This window comes from Rhea pennata, chromosome 2 (genome assembly GCF_028389875.1).
Source record: "Rhea pennata isolate bPtePen1 chromosome 2, bPtePen1.pri, whole genome shotgun sequence".
NCBI classification, from domain to species: domain Eukaryota; kingdom Metazoa; phylum Chordata; class Aves; order Rheiformes; family Rheidae; genus Rhea; species Rhea pennata.
The window spans coordinates 58,871,457-58,898,120 of NC_084664.1; the positions used below are offsets into that span (position 1 = coordinate 58,871,457).

Here is a 26,664-nt window from a genome sequence, read left to right on the forward strand (position 1 = left end):
CCGGGCAGGCGGGCAAGAAGCGCCCTCCCACTGCACTGCCACGGGTGGCTTCAGCTGCAGGAAGCCGCGGCAACGGCGCTGGGGGGTGCGCGGGGGGTGAGGGGGGAGGCGGCCGCGCTGGGGGATGCGGGGCGACGCCGCCGCCACGGTACCTGCGGGCCGCGGCGGTGCCGTGCCGGTAACGCGACGGGGGGCGGGAAGGCGGCGCAATCGATCGCCGCTGCGATCCGTTGCTCGGCGGTAGATTCAGCAGCGGGAAAAAGCGTGGAGGGGGGGGGGGAGAGCAGCGACGCGGCCGCGACCGTTAGTGACGCGTCGCGGCAGCCGTTGGGGCGAGCGCGCGGCCGCGGCTCTCCCCCCCGCCCCGCCGCGCCCCACGGCTCTGCCCTGAGGAGAGAGGCGCTGACCGGGCGGCGGCCGTCAGCCCTGTGAGCTGCTGCGCGGATGTTACAGCTTGCTGTGTTGCTCGCTCTGGGCTGGGGCGGCGGGAGGTTCCCGCCTCTCCTCCCTGCGATTCTCAACGTTTAACAAAAATGTAAAGCTAGTTACGGCTGCTGGGGGGGGGGGGGGGGGAAGGAGGAGAAATTAAGAGGAACTACAACACGAGGAAGCTGGTGGTGGTGGTTGTGAATGGAAAAGAAGTTGGTGAGAACTTCCTTTACTGGTGTATGAAGGAATAGGGTAATGCAAAGAATGATATAAGTATATAAGATATAAGAGCAAAAGCTCAGCCTTAATAGCTTTTATTCCACTGTAGTAAACCACTGAAACTGAAAAAAAAAAGCAGCTTGGAACTGGAGGTGCAATCCTGTGACTAGACCCCAGCATTTTGTAAGCAGTTTATATACTGCTATCTTCAAAAGCCTTTTGCTGCTTTAAACAACGCATCAATTTGGAGGTTTAGAGCTTGGCTTTTTATTATTATTTCAGATATTAGACTTTTTTCACCCCTGATCCTCAGCCCCTAAGCCTGAATAGTGAAACCAAGTCAGCATATGGCCTATTTGTACTGAAAGGTGCTCTCTAGTTTTCGTGCCCTAGCAAAACAATGTGAAGTTACAGTCACAGCTTAAAGCTCAATTAAAATTATTTTGCTTTAATATAGTCACAAAATGTGTTACGTAGGTAGTTTTCACTTGTTTGTGAACTCTTAACTAGAAAATAAATCATCTTCAGACATAAAATACAAAACACATGTTAAATTTAATTTTGTGCTAGGAGTACAAAGGTCAAATTTTGAGGCCCCAAAAATGTGACTCTCATGTGTTTCCACCTTTTAGAAAAGTGTTTGATTTTGCTGTTACCCCTTCTACAAGGGACAGTTACCTGTAACAAATACCATTTCTTATATTTGCGTGATCATTTTACATCTCCTGAGTTCTCGGTGTTTTCCCCAGGTTTCAAGTCCTACCTTAGCTGGCAGCCCTGGCTTTCCACTGAAATACCAGGTTTTGCCAATTTAGGGGAATTATACTGAGCCCTGCAGTAGAGGGCAGCAAAGGAGCATGGCGCATTGCTCAGGGCTCACAGTGACAGTTGTTACCGTCAGGTTTACTGGTTTGTCTTTGCTCCCCAGAAAATACCCTCCAGCAATTGAAAGGGTCCTGTGTGGCCATACATTTGGAGTTCCTTACAATAGCCACGAGGTTGTCTTTTCTTGCACACCTTAGTCTGAGGAACCTCTGAAGTAGGATAAGATGAGGAAGAGCAGGTCTAGTTTTAGAGATGTTTGGAAAAGGACAGCAAGTTAAAACAATTAAGACTTCCAGTCAAATGGGAGGAAAGTGGAACCAATGTGGAAAGTGGAGCCCTCTAATTAGTTAGGCCAAGATTCACCATCAAATCAAATTTTGATGAAATCTAAGTGTAGGCCACATTTAGCCTACGTGATGATGCAAGTCTTCAGTGGCTATAGGTGTGTCTTTGAGCATAGCAGGTGCAAGCCCTAAGTCTTTTCTTTGCTTTATATTTTTCAGATAAACTTTTCTGTCACCTCTAAGAGATTACACTCTCCAAGCAATTTTAGTCCACAAAGATCATAAGAAACTCAGAAGCATTGGAAGTGTTCAAGTCTTCACAATGGGGGAAGTAAGAGGCTATCTGAAAACATAAGGTAAAGATATTAAGGATAGTAAAAGATTCCCACTGCTTACACTGTATAAATAGAAAATGTTTTCTGTCTCCCTTTTGTCTTATTTCAAAGTTTTCTTCCTGCTCCACTGAACTTAAATTTCAAAGGGTAGGGCTTGCATAGCATCTCAGCATCATTCTTTAAACAGGGTAGGAAAAACCATCACATCACAAGAAAGGAAAAAACAGCCTTCCCTCCCAGGAAGCCAACTGTGTGGGGATTGCCATGCAGTGGTATCAGGAGAGTAGAATAAAAGATAAGTCCTGTACTACCGCCTTCAAATCCATGTGATGGCCTGTGCTCTCCTCTTCTTATTTAACTATCTCCTCATTCACTGTGTCTTTATTTTCCCTCCCTTTCAATTTTGCTGAGCATTTTTCCTACCCTTGGTAAAGTGCTTTATCCTTCTCCAGTATAGCTTATCTTTCTTCAGTAACCATATCACTCTTTCTGTAAATGGTTTTGTATTTATTCTCAGGGGCCAACATCTGATACAAGTGGCTGCTGATAAGCAGCAGTGGCCTCTTATACATGAGAATAGCTACTCTTGCTCAGACCAAAGGCCCCTCTCAGTCAGTTCCTCATTTCTGACAATGTCCAGTTACAAGCCTTTCCTGCTCCTGTTATTCTCCTTTGTTCCTTTTCAGCACTTTTTTGTGACAGCTCTCCTGTCTCTTCATACCTGATGACATTCTTTTTCTGCCTCTGTCAGGCCAGGTGTCTCAGGTAATTGTTTGCCAGCCACTGCTTCAAATGAGTAATTGTATCTCTCTGTGCTAATCATAGTAATGTGTGATGGTATTACAGAGAAAAATCAGTCTTGATTTTGACTGAACGGGCTGACACTGGGATCCTTTAAATCCTTTCAGCATGTGCAGGGGTCTGTAAGGTAATGCAAACTGTCTGTCTACTCAGCTACTAAACAAAGGGCAAGCATGCTAGATGTTCTTTCCTCTCCTTGATACTCTGGCTTTCTTTCAATACCCCTTCTTTCAGGTATGAACCTTTCATCCACAATATAAAGCTCTTTAAGAGTCAACTCCACAGTAATAGCTTCAGTCAATGCTGAAATGCCCTGATCTCTAAGGCAGGACCTGAGAACTGTTTAATGCTATTTAGCAGAGCCTAAGAATATTGTACAGCAGAAGTTTCAAATAGACAAAATGGGTAACTGTACCCAGCCTGGTATGCTCTCTTATGGATAGTCCTTTAAGGACAATCAGCAGTCAGGAGTTGATTTACTTTTTAGAAAAACAAGCACTTTTCACCTACCAACCGCACCTTATCTCTGTGCTAGAACATCAGTTTTATTTCCCAGTGAATGGCTACCATTTAATTAACAAGCTAGAGTTTTTCCTGTAGTACATAGGAAGTTCCCCAGTAAATATTAACCGTATTTTCCTTGCTAGCATGTCAGGTTCAGCAATATGTCTTTCCTCTTTTCTAGCTGGATCTTGAGAAAAACAAGGAAAAAGAAAAAGCTCTTTTTCCCTCTTTCTTTTTTTTGTACTTGTATATGCTTGCATTACTTTGCAAAGCTTGCAGGAGGACATGCAGGCAGGCTGTATTGCAAGGCTATTCGGAAAAGATGTCCCAGGAGCACACATCTTATGCTTTGATTACTGCTGTCTCCTCTGATTATTTTAAAAGGAGGGCAGGTGACCTCAACCCTAAGTGAGAAAATAAACAGGCAAGCAAACATTTGCTAGGCAAAGTTCCTGAGTGACAGATGAGGCTATTTAGTGTCTGAATGATTGGCAGGAAAGGTTGAGGGAGTGTTCAGACCTTTTAAACCTCCTGTGGTAACTAGCCAGCCAGTCAAGTCTCTCACCTGAAATATTTTCTGTTAATACTGTACAGCCTTAATGAGTGATCCATGTCTGAAGAAACTGCCGTTAACATACGTATACACATATATATGTACACATAGATGCGTACTATGTTGTTCTTATCAGATTCTAGATAGCTACATCTTTAATAAAACTGATCAGAGGAGGAGTCTGTTGGGTCACTTTTCTACCACACAGTTATGACATGGCTAGCACTGCCCTTCAACATGACTAATACTGGTCAGACAGGAAGAGTTGAAGGGTGATTAAGAAAGCAGTAGCTTTTATTTACTCAGTGCATCTCTTGGGACTTAGCAAGGAAAGAGGGAATTCAACATGAATTGAAGTGGGATTTAAATGAGATTTATGTAACAGGGCTAAAGCCTGCAAGGTTTGCTGTGCTTCTTTAGAATGATCAATCTGTGCATATCCAGTACAGATACACTGCCCAGGTTAAGTTTGGGTAGCGTTAGTTGCTTTCAGATTTTCTTTCTTTCACGTAGCCCAAGCTAGCAGAGAATGAAAAGCCTAAAGGTATTTAAAGACTTTGGCCAACAAAATGATAGGACCTATGTCTAGCATTAACAACATACCTCTCCCCAGCCAAAGTCAAATTAATCTGATAACACCAGACACGATCGTTTAATGTTCGCAGTTTTTGCCCCCTCTCTACTGTCCTTCATCAGAATACAGAGCATTTCTCTAGGCTTTATCAGGAGGTACAATGGGTACTGTTCAAAACATATTGCAGATTTCAGTAATCGGCAACATATATAAGCAGCCTTTTGGATTGAGGGCATAAGGAAACAAAACTACTAAAATAGCTCTAGAAGTCCTTGGTGACATCTGAAACCACCTGATTTTATAGTAGGTATATCTGAATTCTGTTGCTAAACCAGAAGAGCCTGTGCAAGACTAACAATCATGCAATGCGTAAAGATTAAGAATATTTTTGCCTTCTCTCCACAGCTTAACTTTATATTAAAATGATCCCAGAGTTAAAACCAGCAGGCTGGGAAGGTTCATTCCAGTACCTATTCCAGTATTTATGCAGAATAATAAGGTGAGGAATGTTTAGCTAACTCAGCTGTCTGATTGTCTGAACATCCTTAAGTGCTTTATAATTCAAAAAATGCAGGCATCAGTGGATAAATGGGATGCTTTATTACAGATGTTTTATCCTTGCAGTTCTCCTATGCCAACAATTTAAGCCCATGCAACCCCCTTAAACTCAAACACCAATCTGAAAAGTACAATCATTCTGGAAAAATAGACCTGCAAATAGACGGCAGCATACACAGCCAGACAGAATATAACACGGACACTTTTCAAGTCCAGCTCTCAGAACATTACTAGAGCCAACTTCAAATTTGTTCCAAGGCCTCAAGAGATTAGAATACAGTAAAAAAAAATATATTAGGAACAATCTGTTTCTGCAGCGATGCAGAGCAGGCTGGAGATAAAGTTTCTGGATTATTTTAGGTCACACAGTAAAGCACAAGAAAATAGTGGTATAATAATTCTGTGACTCACCAGGTAGGACATGGAGTACAGAGGACCTGACTCTTAATCCATGCTCTACCACTGACAGACAGAACAAAACTATGTGTGTCCAGATCCTCAAATACATACAGCGACTTAGGATCTAATATTCCTTTGAGAGATCTGTTTTGTGGCATGCTATGCCTTTGCTTCCTCATCTGTGTAATGGGATTAATAGGGTATACCCATACTTTAAAACCAACCTGCGATTAACAGCCAAATACAAATTTAAATAAATCAGTATTACTAATGAATAGACAGATGGTATTTGTTAAGCCATTCCATACAAATTGAGCAGATTTATTAAGATCAATATTATTCTATCATAAAGATAGGTCAAGGGTGAACTTTCAAAAGAAGATGGTATTTTGAAATGACAATTTTTAAAAATAAGGCATTTTCAGCAAATCAACTGCTATTGAGTCATTGTGGAAAACAGTAAACAGGGATTGTGCAGTCTAATAGATATGACTATATTCTTGACCTCTGGGAGTGAAGAGACTGTACAGTCAATTTGCTGAGCTCCTAAAAGAGCTGTTCAACCTACCTGGCTAGGAGTTTCTGAGAAGCTTTCACTGTGGTCTCCTGGCAACACAACAAGAATTAAAAAATAAGAATAATCTAGAGAGATGCTGCACTCTGCTGGGAGGGAAAGCCTCATTTTGTTTGTCTGGCATATACAGGAACTCTTGTTCAAAACTAATTGTCTCCTCAGCGTAGGAGTGCCCATGCAGAGAAACATTCTGCGTTTTTCCTCTTCGGACCACTTCTTTACCATAGTCTAATTTCTCATGGAAGTGCATTCCATACCAGTAAAAAAGGCACGTCTTTAGTTTTGATGGCTGTACCCTAAGTAAGTCTTGGTAACTGCACTAGCCCTGACAAGCATAGCTCTCTCACAGTAGGTAACAGATGAGGAGGCAGCATCTGGGAAATCAATATCATGCATTTCAACAGGACATGAGAAGAAACAGGACGGCATGGGATGCTGAGGTGTGATGCATTCTTTCCTGCCTCTCTGGCCCTATGCATGTGCCACTGCATTCAGAGCGAGGGAAAACAAGTCACAAGAGTTTACACCACAGTCTATCAGGTTCTTCTCCCTCTCTCAGAGGACAATCTAGGGCTGAGGCAATCAGAAGGTGGATAATGTCATTTCCTGATAAGGACAGGGTTAGCTCCTGCTTGCATAACATCAGTGTCACTTTTAGCCTGGCTTCGCTAAGTTTGGCTAAGGTGTATCCCAGCCCATACCTCATTCTCTGTGGCAATGACCTACCAAGAGGACAAGCTGTGGGGCCATTTATGGCTGGCATTTACAGCTGTATCGACCTCTCCAAGGCACTGTGCTTTAATTTATCAAAGTAAGGGAAGAAATGTTGAGTCCTGCAAAGAGCTAAATCCCTCAGGGATAGTGTTATGAAGGAAAGCCACTTAGTGAGATCTCTGGGATGGAACTGATGAGAGGCACCCAGCGGCTTCAGTGTCTTTGTCAGGTTCCATCAAAGTGACAGCAACACTGTGTGATGAGCAGTTGAAAGGGCATTGAGAGATTCATCAATACAGAAAAGATGATGGCTGCTATTCCATCCCATTAGTCCGAACAAAGCTGTCTGAGCCTGGCCCCAGCTCAAATGCTAAATCTATTATAACTTGGTTGCTAACTCTGTATTTGGGTCCCAGGTGGAGAGAAAAGAATGTCCTGCTGAAAGAGGGCGACCATCAGATATATCTAGTGGAGTTACTACTTGAGGAAAACAAGCTTCTGTCATTTGCACAATCTTTTTCAGCTAGTGCATGGAAGGATGCTCACTAGCTGGAGTAGGATGCCTCTTGTTAATGCTTCTGTAATTGAGAGAAGGAAAAATTCCTTAGATACTGTGCAACAGTGAAACCTCAACAATGTGGAGCATCCTGCAGGGCACAGTACTTCCTTTCTTCATGTGCCTTAGATGCTACCACTTGTATTAGGACCTAGAGCTACGGGACATACATACAAATATGCACATAGATAAATATATTGCATCTTCTTTCAGTTTAGTTGCTTAAGTTAGCTGCAGGCTGACATATGATAGAGTTCACATTTAAATCTTCAGAGTAAAACACTTTGAAAGCAAACCTATTAAGGTTAATAGAATGAACTTACAATGCCCATGGTTAGAAAGGAGGGGGGAATCAGACACTCAGTAAATTGTACACCAAATAGCCTGTCACCTCTAGGCCTGCAAGTCAAGGCCTGCGGATGGATCGTTCTGTTATCTTTAATGAGCTTAATTTTAAAGTGGTATGCTCATCAAATTTAAAATATCAGTGTCAGTTTTGTTATCTGTGATCCTGCATCTGCCTTAAATGTGTTAATGACAAATGTGTGCAGTCTGAAAACGTGCAAAGGCATCATATATATAACGTTAGCGTACAAATAAAAATAGCCTTTGTCTAAAGATTTAAACAAAAGGTATCTCTGTTCATTAAGCTACTCCATACACAAGAACAGCATAGTATGTACAAATGTAAAAGAAGTAATTTATAGAAAATACTGTATTCAGTATTGAATAAATTCACCAAACTATGTGTGTGTGTATATATATATATATGTATATGTATATATATATATATTTTTTAACCTACTTAGTGAGAAAAGAGCCATTTACTTAAGACTTAATGTCATATTTTCAAAGTGCTTAAAAATGCAGATTAATGCCCTATGAGATTTTTGCTACAGTTGACTACGTTCATCCTTTAGCATCTCTCACCTTAGAAAATCTGGCTCCTATGTTGTAAGACAGACTACAACATCCAGTTGGGTTGCCAGTAAACTTGATAAAGCATCCAGCAGTGTTAGGCTGTTGCAGAGCTTTTCTGCTTTTCCCTTCTCTACTTTTGAAAATTCTATACTTTGTGTGTTTCCTTTATTCTCATTTTCTCTACCACAGTATTTGTTCACACATTCCTTACTTTTCCTCCTTGCTGGTCTCTTAAGTTTTTCTTCCCTTCTGTTGAGTTCTAACCTTGTTTTCCTGTGGGTCATTCTACGTGAAATAACGGAGCAGAGTGACTTTACCCAAAGCTGATTAATATTATTTTCTGCCTTGGCAAGAAGTGAAGGGAATACTCATGCAAATACCACCTACTTAGGATGCTAAACTGAAGAAATCTGTATTATACTTGGGACTCTGTGCACAAATGGAGTAACCCAAGAAAAACTAAATGTCCTTGCAGAGAGGGGGAATTTGCAGCCTGTGGATGGAACTTTTTCCTAAGGAGTTCTAATCTGGGATATGACTCCTTTCCCAACTCTGTAATTTTAATATAGGCTGCAGTTATAAATGCTACAGTTCTTTCCTTTCTGTCCCCTTGCACCCCATTTCCCTCATGTAGTTATACCCAGGCTTTTGTCTCAGGATTGTTGTTTTAGGGAAAGTCTACCAATATACCTATGACCTTAAAGCTGCTTTAAAGAATAAGTTGAGGGGCTGTTAATACCTTCTCAAATTGTTGCAGGCTGTGAATTATGTTTTCCTTTGTGCCAGCTGCACAATGTACTGCACAAACTTCATAATGTAGTAGATTTGCATGCCCCAAGTGGAAGAATTGGTTATTCAGGAATATTTTAAAAGGTATTTCTCAGGAACAGGAAAAGGCTTTTAGGCCATATTCAACTGGGTTTGAATTTTACTTGGTCACACCCTGAGATTTAATACCAAAACAAAAAAAATCTCAGTTCTGTAGAAATTAGAGAGTAGAGATCCAATATTGGGTTATTTAGTCCATTTGCACTATGAAAATATGTTTTACCACCCAGACAATAATATAACATACTTGCTTATTGCCTTATTGGTCAAAGAATGGCAGATGTCAGAAAAAGATGTGAGAAAAAATATCATGAGTGCAAAAATAACACATTCACTACCAAAAGGTAGACAACAGACTGTAATAGGTCATTACATTCCTTAGTGCCTATGATGATTTAAAAGCATCCTGTATGTTGGAATACAAGGTTGTTACCAAAGGAGGCTTGATGGCTCCATTTACATTGAATAATGACAGAGACTTTCTGAACTGTTTTTATACCATTCAGTTCATTTGAGTTGCTATTGAGTCAAAAAGTAACCTCATTTGTAGAATAAGTGAACAAAAAATTAGCTCAATACTCTTTCTTGATAGGTTAAAATACCTTTTGGTCTGGTTTGCAAAAGCAGCTTTTCAAGATGACCTGAAGGAAATTATGAGGCTCTTTATGCATGCTATCATATGGAAGGGTAAGAGAGAAAGAGGATTTAGGTATCCCTAGTAATTTCTGGATGCCCAGGCCAGTTTCCACCAGCTTTGACAAGGAAGCATGTAAGTTTCTACCAGTTTCATAACAAAATCTATGCTAGGGAAAGAAATTCTAAGTTTCTGCATTATGAGACACTGGAGAATCCCCTGGGAGAGCTCATGTCACAATCTTGGGGAAAAGATTAAGAATTTACAATCAGGCTCAACACACGAGTTGCCTGTATATAAGGATTTTTTGCACTTTGCTGAAGTTAGCAAGAATTGAATTGGAGTTTAAAAGACAAAAGACCAGTAAATTAAAGCTTTGATGAAGAATGCAGGGGAACAGGGAAAGGCCAGTTTACCCTTGACATGGATAATGTCTGGCTTTTGCTAATTGGAGAGGAAGACACTAAGCTTTGTGGTGTGTCAGCTCATTAGGATCAGAATGTGTTTTAACTAAGTAGAACGAAATAGAATTACTTTGGCACTTAGAGCAGACAAGATGGGTTGCAAAGCTAGTCTTTTCACTACAGTACATTTGATACATCTGTACGGTCAGGCATGTTTGGGTGCCATAAATGCAAATACAGTTATGTTAATTCAACAGAATATGGTACCCTAAATTTACTTTTGGGTTGCTTTGTTTAATTTAAAGGCTTGTTACAGGCAATAGGCAACACATTATATATTGAGCTAAGAATTCATTTTTAGTCCAGTTGCTGTTTTAACAGCCTAATAGTCCAAATGATCTCATTAATACAGAAAAGCCTCATTAATAATATCTTTAATTTTTTAATACAAAACTGCCTAATACCAATCTTCTTCCTGGTGTTATGTTCACCCTTTAGATGTGCCTCTGGGTCCTGATGTTGAAAATTTCAGCCTTCCTCCAGCAATATGGAAATTGTGGGGAGTTATGACAAGTCATTGGTATCTTGGTCCTTCTTGGGAGGACTTTAATGGTGAGAGTTTCTACCTTCTCCATTTTGTGTCTGTTTGGGGCTATTTTTATAAAATTTCTCACTACAGTCTCATTCCTCCTCACCAGATCCCATCAGAAGTTTGAAAGACTTGCAACAGGCTCACTTACCCCCAAATGGCTACTGCCTGTTGCACAGGGGCTACAGGCTCTGTCAGCCCTTCACCAGCTCTGGGATTCACTGAGCTGAAACCAGGTCAGGCACCAGTCCCTTGGCCATGGGCAACTATTAAACAAGCTACAACCAGCTCAGGCCAAGGCAAACCCAGACACATGCTAAGACTCTATACTGTCAGGAAGTATAAAGCCTGTGGCCCTTTACTAATAACTGAAAAAAAAAAACCAACCATATTTTATGGCCTACAATGGCAGAAATTAGTTTTTCTAAGCTGCAAATCATGCAATATATAATTAATGTATAAATCAGTATGAAGATAATATGGATGTTTATGAATGACTATTTGTAGCCGTTCCCCAAGGTGTTACCAGAATGGCTGTCTTTCACATTATCTCTGCAGTGCAGGGTTGTGATGATCAGATGCTTGTCTCCATTTTTAGAATTGATTTTGATTTTAAGAACAAAGAAAGTAGCTCATAACTTTTTTTTTTCTGTTGCAAACATAGCTTCTTTCATTAAATCCATCTGAAACTCTTTAGAGGGTTGGACACAACAAATCTAACAAACTAACTTAACAAATAAACAGTAGTAATGAGAACGTCACTAAACAGGAAGTTTAATGAAGTAGGAAATAAGGCTTCATTAGTTCCAGTGGTCACAAAACTGTTTAGCATGTGTAGCGCCTCAGCTGGGTAAAATTTGCTCAGAGCTTTTGCCGGAGTGGTTGCACAAATTGAGATCCTCCGTAGAGCTCTGAAGGGTGGTCATAGAGGACTGCAGTGCCGTGAAACACAAGGTTATTCTGAAATCCACTGGATTTTGGAAAGATTTGGGAGCTGAAAATCCTTCTTCACAATGCCAATTAAAATAAGGGCAAGAGTACCATTAGTGGAAGATTTCCCTACCCTTACGAAGTACAGAACTCTCTTTCAAAGTAGGCCATCAACAACTCTCTTACTGGTTTACCATATAATAAATGCAGTAAGCTTTGTAATAGTTGGTAATGGTAAGCTTTCTAGTAGTTAAAAGGAAACGAAACATCCAGATGAGTCCACATAAACTCTGACAAAAGCTGGTGTCATATCCATTAATCCAATGTATAGCTGTATACCTTTCCAAAGAACTGAAATTTCAGTGTGCTCACTTCCAGTCTTCCAGATGAGAGCACCTGGACAGCACTGTTTTTCCTTTTAGGTGCTTGATGATGAGAAGAAAATTCAGGACATACATAGGGCTTGATTCACAGTAGCACGTATCAGGAGGCTACCAGTGTTGTAGAACCATAAACCATTTCTTTGCCTATCCGGTGGGCATTTCCGGACAACTACCAGTTATCAGTCCTGTTAGATAAAGCCAGCGGGTGGGTTAGAAAGAGAGAATGGCCACTATCCAGAAAAGAAAAGATTATTTCATAATCTTGTACAATCTTTCATGCTTTAGCCATTATCTTGAAAATGAAATAAGAGCAGGAGATCCTCCACTTACAGTCCAGGAATAAGGGTGTTTAACTCCTATGCAGAACAGGCTGGAAGTGCGGTGTGTTCCACTCGAGTACAGAAAGCGTAAATACAAGGGACATATTATTGCTTGTGTTCTAAAGATGCATGCACCAGCAAATCTGATCTCACAGCAATTTGTCTTCTCAGACAATGGTATCAGAACAACTTTTCCCCTTCCTCTCTTCATCCCATTCACATTTACTTCAGATTTTTTCAAATCAGAAGCTATACAACTATCTAAGTCCATAAAACACCATGTGTTGCTTTTTCCTTTGCTTTGGCATATATCCAACATTCTGATTGTTTTGGACAGAGCCATTCATACCACCATTGCTCCTGACAGAATAAATGATAATCACTGCTCATTTGTCTCCCACTACTGAAGCTGTTTAAATTGAACCATGGCACCATTCAAGTGAAGACAAATTTTGGCAGTTCCTGCTTATTATTCATTTCCACAGTGACTCCTCATCAGCAAGTAGTATCCACACAGAGATGATAAGTGAGCCTAAATTTGGAATTTTATTAGTGTTTACTTACAAATGCTAATACTGCTGCTAAAGGCTATTAATTCTTCTTCCAATATCTTTTAATATCTGTTTCTGTAGTGAGCAGATCTTGAACCAGATTCTGATTTCAGTGATTATTTAAAACAAGATTGGTTTAGCCAAATCTAAATTTTCAATAGTAAACAAAACAGAATTTGATCCTTTAATTAAATTGGCACTCAAGGTTTGATTCACAAGGGGGTCTGGGTATTGCAGTTACACTGCAGCCTCCTCGTCAGGTACTCAGCTGGAGACCCAGCTTCTTGTCTGTACTCCAGTAAATTATTAAGTGCTTTACACAAAATGCTAACAGCTTCAAAAAGAAAGAAACATACGTTACAGGATTTTCTATAGCTCAGTGAGACTTTCCTGAAAAATGGAAGGAATCAAGTTTAAGGTCCCCGCTCACAATCAAGAAGAGAGGGAATTTTCATAGTCCTGCATGCCAACAATTTGTAATTACATAATAGTTTATACAGAGAGTAACTGTTATGTAAGTATACTTATACTTAGTAGAGATACAAGAACTTCTCTCAGTTCTCCACTTTGCCTCCATTAATCTTTTGTATCTCGCCTCCACGCTTAACTCTATTACATCACCTCTTCTGTCAGCATGCACCATGGTTCCCTCCTCAACAAGGAGGAGGACAAACAAACAGTATTTCAAAAATAGCTTTGTATATAGATTTCCATGATCCAGGTACTTCTTTCTTTTTCCTCAAAACTTTTTGAAGTTACTTATTCACTGTCTGCAAAATGAGATTTCCTCAATTTCAAAACCTAGGAGAATTCTGTTCTGGAATAGGGTCTGGCACGTGACATTCCAGGAAGCTAATTAATTTGGGGACAAATTAAGGGGAGTGCTTCGAAGAAAGCAAAGTCAGGAAAGTTCTACTTAAAAGTACATGCAGAAAAATTCTGCAACCTTTGCCGGCAAAAAGGAAAAAGAAGGAAGTAGATCTAGTCCTTTGTTTTGCATTTAAAATAATTGGCAGGTCCTTGGATCAGAATCACAAGTCAGAGCTCTCCATGTTACCATGAGAATAGTGGGAGCATGAAAACATAAGGCAATTTGTTAGAACTGGCAAACATTCTCATCCAAAGCAATGTAAATATGTTCTGTCCCCAGTCAACTACATCCTTCAAAATATATCTCCCATGTCATACAAGTCAAGAGCAGTAAGCATTAAAAGTTTTGCCAAACAACAGCTGAATTTAGCTAATAATTCTCACACTTGATGAACATGCTAGCTGCAAAAGGTTCCAATGCATTGTAAAAACTGATAAATAACATGCATTATTGTATTTACCAGTAAAATAAAGTCATATCTGGAACAAAAGAGGAACACCCTTATAGTCCTGAATCACTACCATCACCTAAATCTCAAATATGTACTGAGGCATAGCATTAATTCTGTTGCAGAGCATAAATGGAGATAGCTGCAAATGGCAAATTATGGATTGCTAAATAAGCAATACCTAAATGGTCCCTAAAATGAGGACTCTCCCATACTTCAAAAAAATAATCTATTTTTACCACTTCTACTGCTACAGTAACTAAAAAGCAAATTAATGCAGTGCTACCACATCAATAAAAGGAAATGCAGTCTGATGGCTTTAGTTAGATATTAAGGATCAGAACACCGAAGTTCTTTTCTCCACAGTTCTCATTAACTCACATAGCAATTCTGGGTAAATCTTACCATCTCTGTTTACCCATCTATCTGCAGGGAAAAAAAAAAAAAAAAAAAAAAAAAAAAAGATATCCCAAGCACTGAATGATGCTTAATTATCATTAAGCACTTTAGAGAATCAAACTGGAAGGTACTGCATTCTATAAAGATTTGTCCCATGATCGGTCTACGGACAGATAAGACTTTCAGTTATATTAGTCATGATGTACAAAGCTGTCTATATGTGACTGTAATTTCCTTCAACTCTACCTATAAAATCTATCTGAGAATTTAGATCGGGGATATTTGTCTAACAGACCATTGCTATAATGTGTTATTAAAAGATTAATGCTTTAATCCACTTCCAGACATTTTTCTTCTAAACTGCTCTCAATAACATTTTTGAAAGGTATTTGCTGAGAGAAGTTACTTTATCCCAAAACAGCAGCAGGCACAGGGAGCTGTTTAACATCACAAGCAGAAACTTTCAATATAGCCAACAGTCTAAAACAAGACCTCTGAAGGTATGCAGAGTTTATATAGGAAAGGACATAAAGTTGCCGTATGAGAGTTCTCCACCTACTTTTTTAACCAAACAAAGGAGGATTTGTAGAAAAATACATGCTAGAAAAACTATTTTTGAGAATGTCATGCATCAGTAAAGGATTTTTAAAATCTGAAACATAAATGCAGAACATGTTACAAGTGAGAGATACCTTTATAGTGAATAGCAGCTATACTTGTTAGTGTTGTCTTCATGCCTTTGAAATTTGTTCTTTATTCTTCAGAGCATGGATAGTTCATGAGATCTTCACCAAGCTACAAAAGCTTGCCAATTAAAGCCCACGTGGAAACATTAAGAAGAAAGGAACAGTTATCATAACGACAGTTGTACTGTACATAACAGATAGCAATTTACTTCTTCAAGGGTAATTACAAAAGTTTTTTTGTAAAATAATCACTCTTATTCAGCCGACCAGGAAGATGGAAGGCAGCTGTACAAATACCAACATTCATCATGAAGTATGGCCAAACCTCATGGACATACTGAAAAAAAAGTATACTTTATATATACTTTATATATATATTTTATACTATGCATCATTGCTTCCTGATGGAAGTACTCTAAGGTAGGCACACAGGCATTTGGAAAAGGATGTTCAAAGAATAATTACCAGTGGCTACCTATTAAAGCAGATGTATCAAGTGGGGTTCCAGAGGTTTGTCCTGGGCCCAGTCAGTATTTGCAGAGGTAACAGGGATGATGAAATAGAAAATATGCTGATTTCATTTTCTGATGAGCTAAAGGTGGTTGAAACTGCAAGCACACCAGAGATTAAGATTAGTGTTGGAAAAAAAAAACAATTTACATAAGGATAAGTACAAGATGCATTTAGCCAGGATTTTGCGCATGCAAGACAGGAAGTTATGTGCTGAGCTGCAGGTAAGAATCTGGCTATTAGAGTAGCTCTCAAAGAAGTACTAATCGACAGTGCTTTGTTAGAAATAAAGTAAGCACCATCCCAAGACATACAAGTGAGAGAGCTGCCTATGAGTGCAAGAACTAATGTTTTCACGTGACTCAGAACTGGTAAGGTTTGAGTGCAGTTCTCTGGTCAGTTTTGAGCACACTCTTTAAGAAAGATGGAGAACAATTTCAGGGTCCAAACGAGAGTGTGGGGTGTAACAGCAGTCTAGGAAGTATATCTGAATAAATCAGGGTTGTAAAGATTATGGAAGAGAACACTTAGAGTTATCAAGATAAGCGTTTAAGTATGTTGCAGGCGGTTGCAAAGAGGAAAAGCATATTCTGCTGCTTCTTTTTCAAAACGAACAGGGCAAGAAGGAACGGATTTAAACTGCAGCAAGCAAAATCTTAGATTAGCTTTTAGGAAAGCAAATAATGATGGTGAAACAATATAATACGTGCCAAGCAAGAGTTGAGGGCTCCATCAGTGGGAGTTTTTAAGAACAGGTTATCTATCAGAAAATGCTTATGTACATCTAATACTGACTTGGCAGGTGATGGCCTTTATTTTCTATGATTTTATCCTGTTTATGTGCACGTCCACGTCATGCATTCTGTGCATATTCATGTTTGAAAAGCAAATTAACTTGATCAAATTTGATCAAATTAATTTGATCACTTCACAGTTCTTCTCTGCTCTCTCTACTCTTCTACAGCTACTCACATTCCACAAGTTTCAGACTGTGCAGTATTTTTGGCTTACCCTTCCTCATTCTACGCTTCCCTTTTTCTTCCTCACAAACTGGGAACCATTCCTCCAAAAAATCTCAGCTACCAGGAAAACACAAAAGTTACGAGACTAATAATTTGCAACCTGGAGAAATGAAGAATGCAAACACAGGATATGTCTGTTGTATTCGTTCTGACAGCTGAAAAGATTCAGAAATCTCTCCAGCTGTGATTTTCTCTCCTTTAGCATGAAACTCAGAAGACCGCTCGTCAGTTCACTGCAACCCTGATCAAAGACTGTTGCCCCTCTGCTATTTCTCCCTTTGCAGCTCTTCTGCCAAACTAAGCCCTTTTGGTTGCTCTAATTCTCTGCTCCTCTGTTGTAACTTTGATCATCTTAGGCTCCTACTATAGTCAAGAGAAACATACTGCCTTTTCCAGGGGACAAGTAAGCCTGGCTGTGGCTCAGATCTGCTCTGTGGAAATTCTTCTGTCTGCTGACTGTGCGCCTAAGGGCTCAGCTGTGAACTTGCCTCTGGTAAGTACAGTACCCTCAAGGAAAATACATTGAATTGCCTTAAGAAATCTCATGTCTTCAAGACAGAAACCTTTCCCTGGGATAGGGACATCCTCACATTTCCAGCTGGTTGGGATATGGTAGCTACTGCAAGGGAAGGGGGACATCAAAATGTTAGAGTGTCTCTCTCCTGTCAGACACAGTGACTACAATTAACATACTCTGAAAGGAGAACAAGCCCCTAATCAAGGCTTTCTAATTAGAAATTTGTCCTTGCGGGTGACAAGACCCTGATCTAGGATCTGGAGAGCTGCTGACAGACAGGTTTGGTGGAGGACAGTGGAAACTAAATTGGGCCTGTCAGACTATGGAGCATGGAGTCCTGAAAGCAGTGCAAAATGTTAAGCGCTTCCTTAGAGGACAGCAAGCAGTTAATGAAATGGGAACATTCGATACCCCAATAAATAGATAAATGAAAGGCAGCTATAGATTACATGGGTTCTAGTGACATGATTAATCAGAGCACAGCTCATCTGGATAAGGACATTACTAGAATCTTTTTGTATATTTCCTTGTAATTTATAGTGTATGTACTATAAAACAGGATTCTGAACAACACATACTAATGGGATTTTTTAGAAAAATGTTTGAACAGAGCTGCATCAAACAAAAAATAGCAAGTGTCAATTTTTTTCCTGCCCAAAAAAAAAAAGCTTTCATCATTTCAAACCATCCAATCATTCAGATTCTGCCTCCTCCACGGCTGAGCTGAACAGTTTACTTTTTTTGATGAAAAAATATACATGTATTTAGAATCTATCATTCCAATGCCATGTTTCTGAATGACAGTTTTCATACCCAAACAATAAATAACTCCAGGATTTTTTTTTAACCCTCCATTAAGAGAGGAACTCTTAGCCCATCCAGTGGGTATTTTCATTTTACATCTCTTGAAGCAGTACATATTAAAACTACCCCTATATGAAAACTTTCTGAAATTTTCCCATCTGCCATTGCACTACTATTCGTGGTAACTGCAAAGATAGATATGGTATTGGGTTTTTATGACCATGTCATCTCCACTACTCTTCAGAGCAGCTCTAGACAACATATAGATAAGAAATGACAGCAGCCAGAATTATCAGACTATGCTAGAACTGGTTGCAGTGGCTACATAAACATAAGAACACAAATGCTAGTTAAACTTGAGGCAGGAATTATTCAGTTTAAAAGGAGCTTTGAAGTTTAATTTAAAATATTCTCTTTAAAATCATCTATAAAAATAAAATGTAATTTTTGAGTCATAAAGTTTTCATACCATCAGTGAAAATTAGGTTGGCACAAAAAGAATTACAAATTAAACAATCAATAATTTTGACATTTCAAAAAAATGTAACCACATCTCTCTTTAAAAGAAATCTAAACCACTCTAGTCTCCCAGCCTTGTTTCAGCTATTGTTTCTCATGTGGCCATCAGTTTTGTTAGGAAAGTGTCTCATTTTGTACATGAAGCTGGGGCAGTGATCCAGTAACTGAGGTGGGGAAAGCTACATCAGAAGGCTGAGGAGGCTGACATAACTCAAAAAGGCCCCCAGAGCTGTGCAAACTGCAGCAGGGCATGTACAGCCATACCCACCCACGCAGACAGGTACTGAAACGACACAAGAACTGCCTTGAAATCACCTTTATCCCTTTCTCCTTTGGCTTATGAATCATATTTGCAGTCGCTTTACACTTATTCAAAATGAGAGCCACCATAACAAACCATAGGGCTTTCATTATCAAGGAGCATGATATACCTCGGACTCAGATTTACAAAATGTTATTGACCCGCCTCCCTCACTAGTTCTTACAGGCCATTATGCCTGAATGATCCACTTCACTTGTGAAGTCTTACTGCCCAAAAACTGGTCTTGCGAATACTTGGAAGGTTTTGTGGTGGACTACTTATGGCATTTTGATAATTTGGATCTGGATGTATTGGAGAGACACTGAATGTATTGGAGAGAGAGACACTTGAGTATTTTATGCACCAGAGACATATCTTCATATGCACAAACATACCAAAAAAAAAAAAAAAAAAAAAAAAAAAAAAAAAAAAAAGAAACCCTCAAAGAAAAATGAGCTATTGATTTCATTTGAATAAGATGTCTGAGATCCCAGTGTTTATTCTGTATCTTTGACAGGGTGAAACTTTATTATTGTACATGTGATGGTTTAGATGCACAGAATATGCAGATTCTGGTCCCACCACATAGGTTTAGCACTGTTATAAGAAAACAGAGCTTAGTAGGAGAAAGGCTTTTCATTTTTTTCAAATAATATTTGTGATCTTGCACATCACATGCTTGTAAGTGGTTGCACTGAAATCAATGGGAGTGCTTTTGTGGCTATAGGAAAGAACATCTGCAAACTCAAGGACTAAACATTTCCACATCGTTTACATACCGTTTTAAACGCTCAGGTTCATGGATAAGTTTTCTTGCTCTATGACTTGCATTCATTCATATATTTTGCAGCAGTTTTCATGTCGGGAATTACCTGGATCTTTCTTTGCATTTTGTAGCTGTCTTGTTCTTCCAGGGAACTGAAAAAGAAAATGCAAGTGATTAGAAATACTGATCTCTTACATTTTCAGCATATCCTCTTCAGTTATAGCATTCTTCAAATGTGCAAACATAGAATTCATGAGTTGTGTATTGATATAAATTATTGAAATTGCAAATGATTACAGTTGTACCTTCCTCTGTTGCAATATTAATGCGTAGGATTTGTGTACTATAGCAAGAGTAATGAGAGTTTGTGTCTGTCTGACAAGTTCTGTACTACCTGTGAGTTTTAGGAAAGGCCAATAAATTGTTCTTTCCTTTCCCATCCAGGTTTTCATTTTTCTTCTGACTAAAGTGCATCTTACCTGAGCACAACAGCTCTAAAGAAAATTCAGTGTTTGAAAACATCCAGTTCTAGGTCACTGCTGTTTGAAGTGCTACCAAAGTTATAGTTCACTGTCTATCAGCTATTATCAATGGTCACCATTCAGTTTCTACTTTTCACAATAAAAACATACAAACACAGGCACTCCACAATAATCACGACCCTTTGGGGAATCTCAGGAGAAGAGCAAATGCCTGAATGGAATTTGCTGATGACTCCAAGGCTGGCAGAGGGGATGGCTTCGGGAGGCACAGCAGGCCGGGCTGTTGCTGCATTGTTGCCATGGATAAAAGTTGGCAGGTCCGTAATTACCCACATTTGAAAATCAGGCCAAGTTCTTGTCAAGGTTGTGCTGATGAGGTTAATACCTTTACGCACTGTGCCATCCATGGCAGGGGGTAATACTTTTTCTGTGCTATGCATAGAGCAAATCGAAAGTTTAAAGTATATCTGCATCATTAGGCTATTGTGCTCTACCTAGGGGATGACAGGGAGTACGTACAGACATTTTAGCTACCCAGTATTTGTTTCATGATTCATACTCGCTGGGGATATTGAAGATTTTAAGATACAACGGTTCAGCTGAGAAGTATGGCCTCACTGGTCAAAGAGAAGTAGAGTCAGTGCAGTTACATTAGTTTCCTCTGAAGTCCTATGGGTTCTACTGAGCTTGTAAAAATGACAAAAATAAATCAAAGCTAGGAAAAAGAGCAGGAAATAAAGTGAGAGAAAAACAAAAAAGTAAACGGGACAAAAATATATAATAAAAATGTAAATAAAGACAAAAATAGAAAGTGGATTCTTTACTCCCATGTGTAGGTTACCTTTTGGCATCCTTTCAAGATGACTATTGCATGCGTAAGTTGAGATTTTAGTTCAGAATTCACAAAACACCTCATCACTGACTGAAGCTTTCCAACCCTTATCAGAACAGTTACAGTGCTCTATTTGCCAGAGCTAAAAGTAACAACTACAGCAAGCTACATCCTTTAGTAAAAATAGTTCTCTCTCTTCTTTCTCTTCTTGTTCTATGAAAAATATGGGGTATGTCATTCAAATGCTTTCCTTCTCTGGGTACTTTCTTATTCCTGGACAATACAAATTCCTAGGCGATACAAAAGATTCCTAAATGAGAGAGGTAACATCTCTTGCCCATATGTATAGCAGTAACCAGCCGTTGGGCTGTAAGGTGGTGAAAAAACAGGCTCTGAAGTTCTTAAGGGCTTAAGTTCTTAAGTTCCAATGGGAGCTTATTGACTTTGGGATTTTTTTGGAAGGAAAAAAAAGGAAGTGTACTGAAGGAAAATAATTTTTTTCAGATTAACAAAGTTGAGGAAAAGATTTCAAGCAACTCTATTCAGCTGTGCAGGAAGCTTAAGAGAAATATATGTCCCATTACACTGTCTTTTGGGAGGTCTACACTAGTGTTTTGGCTTGGATCAAGAAAGCACTTTTAAAGTGAGTCTCCTGACCATCACCACTTAGCGCACTGTGGTGCATGTTGGGTGTGGATTCCAGTGGAGACATCATGGTGGCTCAGTGCACACCAAACAATTTCCTTTTGGACTAAATCGCAAGATGTACTCCAGCATAGCCCTTAATGCACCAGACACTAAAATGGTTCAATCCACAGGACCAAACTAAAGCTAGCTGAAAGAACAACCCTCCTGCCCCTGCCTCCCTGAGCCAAGCACAGTGAGTGTCAGATACTCAGTGCCAACTCTTTCATCCAACTATCTATTAACACAGACGTAACCTTTGTTGAACTATCATTTCTTTGGAAAGAACATTATACTGTTTTCTGCTCAAAGCAAATAAAGTCGTATTTTTATTTGCAGATAGCAATTTGGATATTAAATCCTTGTCTACAATGGAGCATGTGTTGTTTTCCCCACTTTCTATCCCATGTAGCTACTCAAGATCAGTCTTATTCTGCTATTACAGCTGCTGACAATATCCTCTTTGGAGTTCATTATCAGCTGGTTAATTGAGCCAACTTTTGGATCCTTGTGTCGTTTTAATCCATTGGGTCTGAGCATCCAGGCACTTCAAGTCTGGCCACTAAAATGCACTCCCTTGAGTGCAGTGGAGTGCTAATAGCCCTAGTAAGGAAACATCCCATGGTCCAGTTACTCTAAGCCTTTAAATCAGAGCAGAACCACTGAAGAAGCTGGGGAAGAAAAGGAAATAGTCGCACCATCGCGCCACCTATCTTTAAGCCTAAATTTAGATGTCCTCCATAGTCAATGGAAAGAGATAGGGCTTCTCCAGAGGCCAGTTCTGCACAACTTTTCTGAATCACCCCCCAGAGAAGTGTTCACTTATCAGTGACTCCCTCTACTGCCCTCTGTGTTCCTGATGATCTTTTGAGCTTGGTCAATGTTCTTGGGGGCTCTGAGGGTTTCATTTCCCTCTTTTCAGTTTTCTCATTCAGGCACTGGCTTGCCCTGACCCTGTTAGAAGCTCGTCCTTTTTCTCAAAGCCACTCAAAACACTCTCCCTTCCGCCTCCTAATTTCATTTTAGAATTTCCTCTCCCTCTCCCACCTCTTTTTCATCCTTTGTGTGGTGGCTGGGAGGGAATCACTGAGAGTCACTACCTGACCAGATATTTTGGCCTGCTCAGAATTGCTCATCATAAAACTCCTAAGCACTAGCAGTCTTACAGAAAAATAAGGATGCAACATAGCATGATACTAACACTTTCAGCTGGAAAAGAGACTTCAAGCATAGTATTTTTTTTTCTCCGAGAAATGCATACCTCAGACTGAAATGATTTGCAAAGCTGTATTGAATTTTCCATATTGTTTTCACCAAAAAATACGTATGAAGAAATCTAAACATTTCAACAGCAGCAAGAAAACTCTGAAAATTTTTCTATTAAGAGGAAGCTCTGACAATTTTTGTATGTGGCTTTTTTTCCCCCTCTTAGCTGCAAAACCATAAGACTTTGTCTCATTGCCAACCTGAAGTGACTCCCACTGATGATTTCCACGGCTCTAGTGAACCACCACTAAAAGATATTAATCAAGGTTCCATTCAAAACTGAGGGTGAATTACAATAAGAGTTTCAAAAAACATCTGATTTGTAATACAAGCAAACACAGGCAAAACAAAACCAGGACCCACTTCAGGAGTAACATTCAGAAGGAAAAAGGACTTAAGCCTTGATTCTATTAGAGGTGCGATCTGTTAGATTGTAGTCTCAATATAAAAAGACAACTTTGAAGAGAAGTCAGAGCTCTAGTTTAATACCAGTATTTCATGAAAAATGAAACCAGGAATCACTTTGAAAGGATTTCTTTTCACTTGTCTGTATATTAAGCCACTAGTAGAAAGGGCTGTCAAATATGACAGCAAAGAAAAAAGTGACAGAAGTAGAAAGAGTTTGAGGAAAAAAACAGCTTGAGGTTAACAGTGTGCTTTAGAGCGACGATTTTTGACCATTCTAGTAAGCCAACAAGGCTGACCTTTTTGCCTTCACTACTATAGATACATAAATACCATACTCACTCGTGGCAAAGTTTATCTAATTATACATGCAGCACTTTAACACAGCACCCTCGGTTGAAAGGTCCTGTTCACACCTTCAGCCGGCAGCAACACGTGCCCAAGCCTCCTCTTGGCTATATAGGAACGTGCTATATTGTTCAATCAATGCTAAAAGCTCAGCACTAAGCACAGAAATCTCGCAGCAATCAGAACCCAAGAAACACAACTTTCCTGTTCAGTTCCCATAGATGCATGTTCTTACAGAACTCACAAAGAGATCTGTTTGTAAAGGAATTTATAGCTGTGAATGCTGAACAATATTTAAAATAGAATTGCGGTAATGCCTGCATGTTGCTCCAGTCTCCTTGTAAAGTTTTGTGAAGTTACTCAGTGCCAGGTCAGTTAAAAACTTCAGGTGATGTTCAATAAACTCTAATTTTATCTTTCCTCTTTTACCAAGTAGAATTTAGGACTAAACTCATTCTACATTTCTGCAGGGTTATAGCAGAGATAAATTTGGCCAATATGTATTCATAGCTGTGCTAAACACTTTACAGTAGCTTTCTTATGATATTGCAAGGAAGAGCCAAAAATAACTTGTTTTTCCAGGGTCCTCATCTAATTCTCTAACAATATAGTTGCTGAATGTAAATTAATGGTTATTACAGCATCTGCTCTGCATTTCACTTATTTTTATAGTGAAAGGCTGATGGCTGACTTGACTTTTTATTTTGATAATGCAATAGTAACACACCTGCTGGAGCCTGCTATATTGCTACTCCAGGGAAAGATGTTTAATTGCATTTTCTGCCTATTAGAAATACAGGATTTTAGATTTAGTATCAACTTCCATGATGTTCTTTAAACATTTTATCAAAGCTTTCCAACACCATAAAAAAAAAAAAATCAGTCCTCCTTACAAGACAGTGCCCACCAAAAAGGCTTCGCCAAGATAAACTTCTTGGGGAGTGAATCCACTCTCAGTGATGCATTTTGTATTTAGAATAGAAATACTATTGCAGTTGCAGTAATAATAATGTTAATAAAGACTTCCTTACACATACTAAAATGATTCTTTGGAGGAGGAACAACATAGTGTAATCCCTAAGACTTAAATCTAGCTCACAGACTAGGACACAGCCTTAGAGAGCTAAAGCTGCAGGTTTCAATTACTGGCAAAATCAGAGGCAAGATCAGTTTCTCTTCATTTTAGCAAGGAAGAAATAAGGTTATTAAGGGTCAAAATGTTAAACTTACATTCATTTTTGGAGTACAAGCCTTTTATACATATTTAACAAAGAAACAGGTACTAGTTGTGCTGATTAAGTCACTGGCTAGCAGCTTCAGCATGGGAGGACACTCAGCAGCAGCTCACAGATGATCTGGAACAGGCCCAGCAATTCTCCCCCTGCTAGGGAACTGGGGGAAAGAAAGGAAAAATACTCCAAAGACAACAGGCTTAGAGCCTCAATCTTTTTTGTTTGTCTTGGCAATAGGCAATTTTGTTTTGTGGCTGACACGGAAGGATCTGGTTAATGTGCCTTTTAGTCACCACTCTAAAGAATAAGAAACAGGTGTTGATGACATGAGCATCCTGGAGGGACTATGGCAAATTAGAAGCAGCAGTGATCAGGCGCCCACACTTGCAACAGCTGCTTGATGAGGCCCATAAAAATAAAAGAAAGAAACAACCCCCCCCCTCAAAAAAAATAGAAGTAGGGAAAAAATAATAAAAGAACATGAGCAAAATACAGTGGAAAATCTGGAAATGAGAAAGCAAAGCCAAAGCCAACTTTTATAGGCCAATGTTACAATTATCGGTGGAACCATTAACAAAAGCCACAGCAGTAGCATAAAAAGCTTTGCACTGTTTGTCGGCTACCTGGGACTCCCTGCTGTCCCAGAGATGGAGCCTGGCTGCAGTGGTGGGTCTCCATCATGGCACGCGTCCCACCACCGAGTGTAAATTAGGAACCTTGTTTAACTGCTTCCACCTACACAGGAGGAGGTTTATGTTTGTGTGTAGGAGATTGGTTTTGAAATCCAAATTCAATTGCATGCAATTGACTTCCTTATAGTTTCAGGCAAGTGTTTCCCGCTACCAAAGTAATTACATCGCATAATCTTAGAATAACAGACCCACCAAGCATCTTGTGTACTTTGGACCAAATTGAAAGGAATTGAAAAAATCCCAGCCCTTAGAATCCTTTTCAGCGTCTGAAGCATATAAGTTGCATTCCAGTATATCCTCTAGCGACCAGATCCTGTAGGGTTTATCTGTATAACATGTAATTTGCTTCTAATTCTGTCATCATTAATGCTGGTATAAGAGATTGATTCATTTTCTCAAAGCATATGGTATCATGTAGTTATAAAGAGAAAATCAGAAGAGATGCAGGATGGACTATGAAAGTGTATTCTGACAGTCAAACCAATATAAAATTAGCCTAGCTCTGCTGTCTCTGATCCATATTCAGGCACAGTTCCCTCCTTAAATAAACCACCCCAGAAACAAGCCTGTAGCTCAAACTGTAAGTACTTCAGCTTGGAGCTGTGATATTTGTACAGTGCCAGAATAGCACGACTGCTGTTTTCACCCGCTACCACAGTAGGAATAAAGCCTAAGAGAAAAAATAGCTAAATAGAAAGAAGAATAAACTGTAAATAGCTGAGGGATTTTTTTTTTTTAAGTAATGAGTGTAGGAGTAAGGCAACTAACAAGAAGCTTGAAGGCTCTTCAGGGGTAGGAATGGTAAATGGTATCTCACTATTTGTCTGTAATATCTATGTGCAATATGAAGGCCAGTGCAAGCTCTCTTAAGAGACTGTTGCAGTAAAACAAATATGAAGAATTAACTTCTAGTTAGATGCACTAACCATTAATGACAATTCTTTCTAAGGGTAAATAAGCCTCTAACAATGGATGTGATGTTAAGATGCCAGTAC

General features: G+C 39.4%; 1 protein-coding gene and 1 long non-coding RNA gene across 4 annotated transcripts in view; one reads left to right on the forward strand and one right to left on the reverse strand.

The window, feature by feature from the left end:
- The window catches only part of TPK1 (thiamin pyrophosphokinase 1), a 309,021-nt gene extending 308,801 nt beyond the window's left edge, over positions 1-220 (reverse strand). Inside the window, exon 1 of one of the 3 annotated variants that reach the window (XM_062569597.1) lies at positions 153-220. The gene's annotated coding sequence lies outside the window, so the exon portion shown is untranslated. The remainder of the gene's footprint in view (positions 1-152) is intronic. The other 2 variants (XM_062569603.1, XM_062569598.1) reach the window with 2 other exon arrangements.
- On the forward strand, positions 11-20,255 carry LOC134137091 (uncharacterized). Its single transcript, XR_009957621.1, has 4 exons — positions 11-85; positions 1,977-2,113; positions 17,218-17,314; positions 20,173-20,255. It is a non-coding gene; the product is annotated as an uncharacterized LOC134137091 (long non-coding RNA).
- The last annotated feature ends 6,409 nt before the right edge of the window (positions 20,256-26,664 follow it).